This window comes from Chiloscyllium plagiosum, chromosome 27, assembly GCF_004010195.1.
Source record: "Chiloscyllium plagiosum isolate BGI_BamShark_2017 chromosome 27, ASM401019v2, whole genome shotgun sequence".
Classification (NCBI taxonomy): Eukaryota; Metazoa; Chordata; class Chondrichthyes; order Orectolobiformes; family Hemiscylliidae; genus Chiloscyllium; species Chiloscyllium plagiosum.
In genome coordinates this window covers 42,663,265-42,669,983 of record NC_057736.1, presented here as the reverse complement: position 1 = coordinate 42,669,983, position 6,719 = coordinate 42,663,265, and the positions used below count along the sequence as shown (strand labels likewise).

At 43.2% G+C, this 6,719-nt stretch overlaps 1 long non-coding RNA gene across 2 annotated transcripts in view; it reads left to right on the top strand.

Moving 5' to 3' along the window:
• The window catches only part of LOC122563749, a 30,626-nt gene extending 25,091 nt beyond the window's left edge, over window positions 1-5,535 (top strand). For both annotated transcript variants that reach the window (XR_006315710.1, XR_006315715.1), the window contains exon 4: window positions 3,428-5,535. This is a non-coding gene — a long non-coding RNA (uncharacterized LOC122563749). The remainder of the gene's footprint in view (window positions 1-3,427) is intronic.
• The last annotated feature ends 1,184 nt before the right edge of the window (window positions 5,536-6,719 follow it).

The window sequence follows — 6,719 nt, the reverse complement described above, 5'->3', positions numbered from 1 at the left end:
TTCCCCCTCCCTCATTTCCTCTACCTAACCCTCCACTTCCTTCGTCATGCACCTCCCTTCACTGCCTTCCCCTTTCCTCCTCCCTGTCACCTCCTCCTCCCTTCCCCCTGCTCCCCCATCCCTCACCTCCCCACACCCCCTTCACTCCTTCCCACCCCTCCGCATCTCCTCCTCCCACCCCTCCCTTTCTGCCCGTTGACTCTTCCCCCTGCCCAAGCATTGTTAGCATGTGAGGTTTGGAAGAGGTGACGGAGCTGAGTAGGAAATGGAGGATAAAGCAAAGTTGGAGAGAGAGAGAGACTGGAAGTGGGGGACTAGAAAACTGAGAGAGGAAAGTGTGGACTTGAAATAAGATTTGTGAGAAGGAAAACACATAGAGCCTGAAAAATAAGAGCATTGTGAGGGACGCAAAAATATTCCGCGGAAAATGAGTGAAGGATTAATTAGAAACTAAAGGTGAGAAACTGGGAAATAAAAAGTGACAATTGGAATGAAGATGAGGAAGTGGAAGATATAGCACTGACAAAGCAAACAGTTCAGCTGACGTGACTGGGAACACACTATTGCTGATTGGACGCAGTGAGCCTGGGTGACACGTTCCCCATGATGGGCATGGGTGGGCTGGGCTGGACTGTGAATCCAGACACTGCTCCTGTGTTCACTCCAATCTATTGGGCAGCAGTCCTACTCAGCCTCCTCCCACGATCCTCCTCCTGAACACAAGCTGAGCCCACCCACCCACCTCCCTCTAGCTGACCCACTCCCCATTTTAATCACTTATTCTAGATCTGTGAAAACATGGATCATATTTATACCCACATCAACAGATCCAATAAAGTGGGCTTAGTGATGTTCATTCAGACTTCTCTTATTGGCTGAGTCTTATGAAAATCTTCTGTTTCATGTGACTATTAAAAATTAATTGTATTCACCCACATTGTATTTGAAATGTTGATTAGAAAATTACTCCCATCTGCATATATAAATCAGGATCTGTCAGTGATACCATCGCTCTGTTTGATATGTGAACTATAGCAATTTCCCAGGATAGGTTTTCTTAAGTCTACACGTTCAGCATCACCCCCTTGCTTTTGTACTCTGTGGCCTGGATATTGTATGCTTTCTGAACTGCTCTCCACCTGATCTGCTACCTTTACCCTTGCAGGCATACACCCAGGTCCCTCTGCTCCTGCATTGCCTGAAGAATTGTACTTCCTATTGTGTATTGTCTGTCCATGTTCTTCCACCAAAATGCACTGTCTCATACCTCTCTGCATTCCACTTCATCTGCCACCTGTATGTCCACTCCACTGATCCATCTATGTCCCCTTGGAGTTCCACACTGCCCTCCTAACAGTTTACAATATTTGCAAGTTTCAAATCATCTGCAAACTCTGAAACTGTCCCCTACACACCAAGATCAGATCATTAATATCTATCAGTTAAACCAAGCGTTCTAATATTGACTCTGGAAACTCTCACTACAAACCTTCCTCCAGCCCAAATGTGGAGGAGCTGGTGTTGGACTGGGGTGGACAAAGTTCAATATCACACAACACCAGGTTATAGTCCAACAGGTTTATTTGGAAGCACTAGCTATCAGAGCTCTGCTCCTTCATCAGGATGAAGGATGAAGGAGCAGCGCTCCGAAAGCTAGTGCTTCGAAATAAACCTGCTGGACTATAACCTGGTGTTGTGTGATCTTTAACTTTGTCCAGCCCAAAGAGTGACCGTGAGTTATAACTGCTTTCACAAGCCTATTGTGTGTTACTGTATAAGGTATGTTTTGAATGTCAATGTACACTCTATCTAGAGTATTATCCACATTGACCCTTTCTGGTACTTCACCAAGAAGCAAACTATAGCAAATTCATTGAACATGATGTCCACTTCAGAAATCCATGCTGGCATTTCCTAATCAAACCACCTTCCTCCATGTGATTGCTAATTCTATCCTGAAGAGTTGTTTCCACACCACTGATGTTAAACTGACCTGGCTGTCATCCCTGGGCTTCTCCTTACAACATTTTAAAACAAAAGCGTTGATATAAAATTGCTCTTGTCCTGAGTCTAGGGAAAACAAAGATTGTGGCCAGTGTGAGTTTCTGCTCTCACAGCCCTCAATGTTCTTAGATGCATCTCACCTGGTCCTGGTTCCTTGCCAAATTAAACTCTGATGGTCTAACCAACACTTTTATTTCTTGAGGAGATTTGTAGCTCAGGTTGTGAGTGAGGTTGCTGAGCTGGTAAGTTTGTTTGCAGACATTTTGTCACCACACTAGGTAACATCAAACAACCTTACCAGTTCAGCGAGCAAGTCAACAACCTCACTCATATCTTTCCCAATGGTGCCAGGTTTACTTTTTAGTTTATCTTGGAACAATTAGGAATCCAATTCCCCAACCCAGCTGAGGTAGGATACTGCAATCCTGCCCACTAACTGAATTTGTGGGAAGTGCTCCCCCTAGTGTTGTGGCCTCCATGGATGCAGCCAGTCAGTAAGAAATATATTGGAGGGGTGTGGAAGAGACCCCAATTCCCCACCTCCCCCTATCCATAGCCACATCAATTAATGCGGGTGTGCGTACTTGCATGGAATAGCATAGGTGCTGCATGGTGTCACCTTAGTAAAGAGGGACAAAAACAGGGATTGCTGCAAAAGCTCAGCAGGTCTGGCTGCATCTGTGGAGAGAAATCAGAGTTAGCGTTTCAAGTTGAATGATCCTTCCTCAATACTGAGGAAGTTCTGATGAAGGGTCACCGGACCCGAAACTCTGATTTCTCTCCACAAATGCTGCCAGACCTGCTGAGCTTTTGCAGCAACTTCAGGTTTTGTTTCTGATTTACAGCATCTGCAGTTCTTTCCATTTTTGTTTAGCAAAGAGGGATTGACGCTGTGTATCAGACGTTCAATTCACCATACTTGGAATAAATTCTAAAAGATGTTTTTTTTTTAAAATTACCCTATAGGAAATAGGTTATTCAGCCCCTGTAGCCTGCCCTGCCATTCTCTAAGGTTATGACTGATGTGTCCCAGTCCTCACCTCCTCTATTTTGCCAACTCCTCATGACCTCCACATTTCAACAGTCTGAATATGTCCTCATTAAATTCTTGCAGTGATCTAGCCTTCACAACTCTGTGGGGCACAGAATTTCAGACATTCAAACTCAATATCCTGGGATTAAGAGCCCCATTCTCCACTAACTGAGTGAGCCAGGCTCCAAAGTGCCTTGTCCACGAAGCTTTCTTTTTCAACCAGAATATCAAATGAATCAGAAGAAAATAAGTTTAAATTACTGAGCAATAGGAAGACAGAATGATACCTGTGAAAGACTGTTTGGTTTATTATAAAACAGTTCATTCTAATACTGATCAATGCCTTTCAGTTTTAAATCCATAAATCTCTTCATTCCATTCCCCACTTAGGATTGATTTTCAATCAACAGAGACAAGAGGAGAGAATGAAACCTTCACCATTTCAAAATATTTCATTAACCGAGACTTGGATGGAAATAGAAGTTCAAAGCTGGAAGCGATCTCTTCATCAAGCCAATTTGAGAGAGGGAAGATAACTGACAAAGACAGTGTCATTATTAGGAACAGCTTCCTGAGGTTGCCAGAGCTGTTTGTACAGAGGGGTTGTGTCAGTGAACCATCCCACTGAGCTGAACATTTCCGTGGGGTAGATTTGGAAATGGGTGGCGGTTTGAAGTGAGGGAAATGGATCAGGAAGTTGGCTCCAACCCATTGGCTAACGCATTGACTTGATTGCATATGCCCTTCCCAGGAGGGGCGGGTTGACCATTTCTATCAATTAGAGCAATATTGCCACATGGTCCTCACTTTATTTAACACTGGGACCAGGGAGTCTTTAGTCTTCCGGAAGCTCACTCAGTGAAAGTGAGGGGAGGACAAAACAGTAACTGGTCAAAGCTGATGTGGACTCAGACAGACGTGTCAATAAATACTCTTCACTTACTGTCACTTTCTTACCTGGTCAAGGGGCTGGAAATGAGCAGTATTCCACGTAAATAATATATAAATATTCAGCTTGAAACAGGTAAAGCATTGGCTTGGTATTGTCAGTTTTGAGGGAAGCTGGAGGAAAGACTTAGAGGATAGCAAGGAGACCATGGCTCAATGGGACTGAGTAGGACAGCAACTGTTAGATTTAGGAAATCCCCACTTAACACTGTTATTGTGTTTCAGAAATAAGCAGTTTTAAATGAACAACATTGAGCAAATCAGATTTCCCCATTACAATCATCGTGAAAGCTGCAATTCAGAGATTTTCTGTCAGAGAGGCAAAATTTGTAAGTTGAAACACCATAATTCCTAAATTCTTAAATGAATAGGAGTTTATTTCTCTGAATTGAATCAAATAAAAATAAGGTAAATTTAAGTAAAAGTGATGTAGGTGTAAAGGGAGATGCTGTTCACCAGCTTTCAGGTTTTGTAGTGGTCTGGCTCCATCTAGTGGCAGACTGGACAAGCTGCTACTGCTCTGCTGCAAAGACTTGACCAGCGAGAGCAAGGGAAAAGGAAGAGTTCTCAGTGATGGTACAGAGGAATATTCAGGAGTGAATTTTAACCAGTCCTCCTTGGTGACTAGAAGCTTCCTCAGCTCTTCACAAATCACCCACCCCAATGTCCAATCCAACCCAAGCACTCCTCCTGACCCTACCTTCCCCACTCCCAGACTGAGAATGCACAGTGGGTGTAGCCATTTTGAAAGGTCAGATTCCTGGATTTTTTTTCCCCACCTTGTGGAAACAATGTCAAGGCCTTTGTATCCTCCTCACAACTTGCTTAGATATCTATCCTTCTATCATCAACTGTTTTGGTTACAAAAATAGCCTGTTCCTCCACCCCAAGGCACGAGTGCAAATTGTAAACTGGGAAAATGTGAAAATCATGCTGGGGTCAGGGGGTGGGAGGAGACCCTAAAAAGGGACCTGTACTGAACCGAGATGATAGCTAAAAATGCATGCATTTTTCCTGCTCCTAATACCAGCATAGAAGGTGAAAGCTACCTCTTGATATCAGCATCTGCCCACGCTTGGGAAAATGCACAAAGGTGGGAAAGGAGGCCCTTAAGTGGGGGTTATAATTTGGGTGCAAGCACAGAGCGCTGACTGGCTTTCCTCTGCACCATAACACTTCTGTGATTCTGTAATTGGCCATTTAAAGGTCTCAGTAGACCTGCAGAGGGGGAGAATTTCCAGTGCCTGCTCCATTGCAGAAAGTTTGCCATGAGGTGGATAGATAAGCTTTGGTAAAAGCACCAAGGCATTGCAATCAATTTGGTACTCTACCCATGTGCCAACCCACCACCAGAGTGTTGTTATGTTCACCCTTTGGTGAGTGCCTGCTAGTATAACTGGCAGAGCTAATACTGAACAATTTTGTTCTGCTCAGCTGAAGTCTACAATCATCAAGCATATTGAAAAAAATAAGTTCCAAAATGAGCTAAAATTTCATGGTGCAAATAACACATTTAATGAAATTGACCTCTCTTTATGTTCCTTTGTCTATTAAAGTGCAATATTTTTAATCGCTTTGTTCTTACTCATTGTTATTTTATTAAACCTGAAAAAAGCAATAGAACAAAATCACCCTTCGCAATGTAACTTAAATACAAATTAATAACGAATAAGAAAGGAAAATCATATTAGTGTACAGAATGCACCACTGCAAAGGATTAGACTTTGACCAATTAATGTCCTGTTTGATGAAAAGTAATTACAAAATGAATTATTATTGGTTAGTTTTTGAAATCATTCAGAAAATATTTGTTAATTATAATAAATGCCAGAATAGCGTATCATTCATCTCAGTATGAAATTAAAAAGCAAAGGGACTTTACTTTAAACATGAGAAAGGAATTAGAGACTTCTTGGTACCTAGCTATTAATTATATACCCCTACTTGGCCACTGTTTGAAGTTGGATCAGACCACTTGCAGGAGAAAGTGAGGACTGCAGATGCTGGAGATCAGAGTCGAGAGTGTGGTGCTGGAAAAGCACAGCAGGTCAGGCAGCATCCGATGAGCAGGAGAATCGATGTTTTGGGCGTAAGCCCTTCATCAGGAATGTTGATTCTCCTGCTCCTTGGATACTGCCTGACCTGCTGTGCTTTTTCAAGCACCACACTCTCGACTCAGGCCATTTGCAACCTCAGCCTGTTATTTGCCTTGGAGTCAAACTTACAATCCAATCCCTAAGGTTGAGTGCGAAATGGATGGCATGTTCCTGGAGGTGGTTACCCTGCAGTTTAAGGCTGTGAAAGTAGAGAGTGAAGGGGTGCCCACCAGATGGTTGTTAAGTAATACAGGAGTCCCTCTAATTTATCTCACTCTTCAATAAATATTTTGTTTTGTGGAATTCAGGCAGAACCATGCCAATGATACCGTATCTGGCTCAGCTGTATATTGGTTGGAGGTAGATGTTTGGGAAAACAATAATATTAAGGGATTCTGACAGATTGGTCTTTTCTCAGAGGAGCCAATCTCCTCCCCGGCTCTCAACCAGTGATAGCACAGATTTTGGATCCATATTCAATTTTGAGAGTGACATGCCAGATGAACTGATTCATCCAGATCCATTAGGACTGGCCAATGGTGTTGATCTGGCTCAGCTTACTGGGGTTGCCATGGTGCAGGGCGTGGCCTCAAGGCAGGAACAATTGTTGGAGCTTGTAAGAGGTGGCGGTTCCAGGG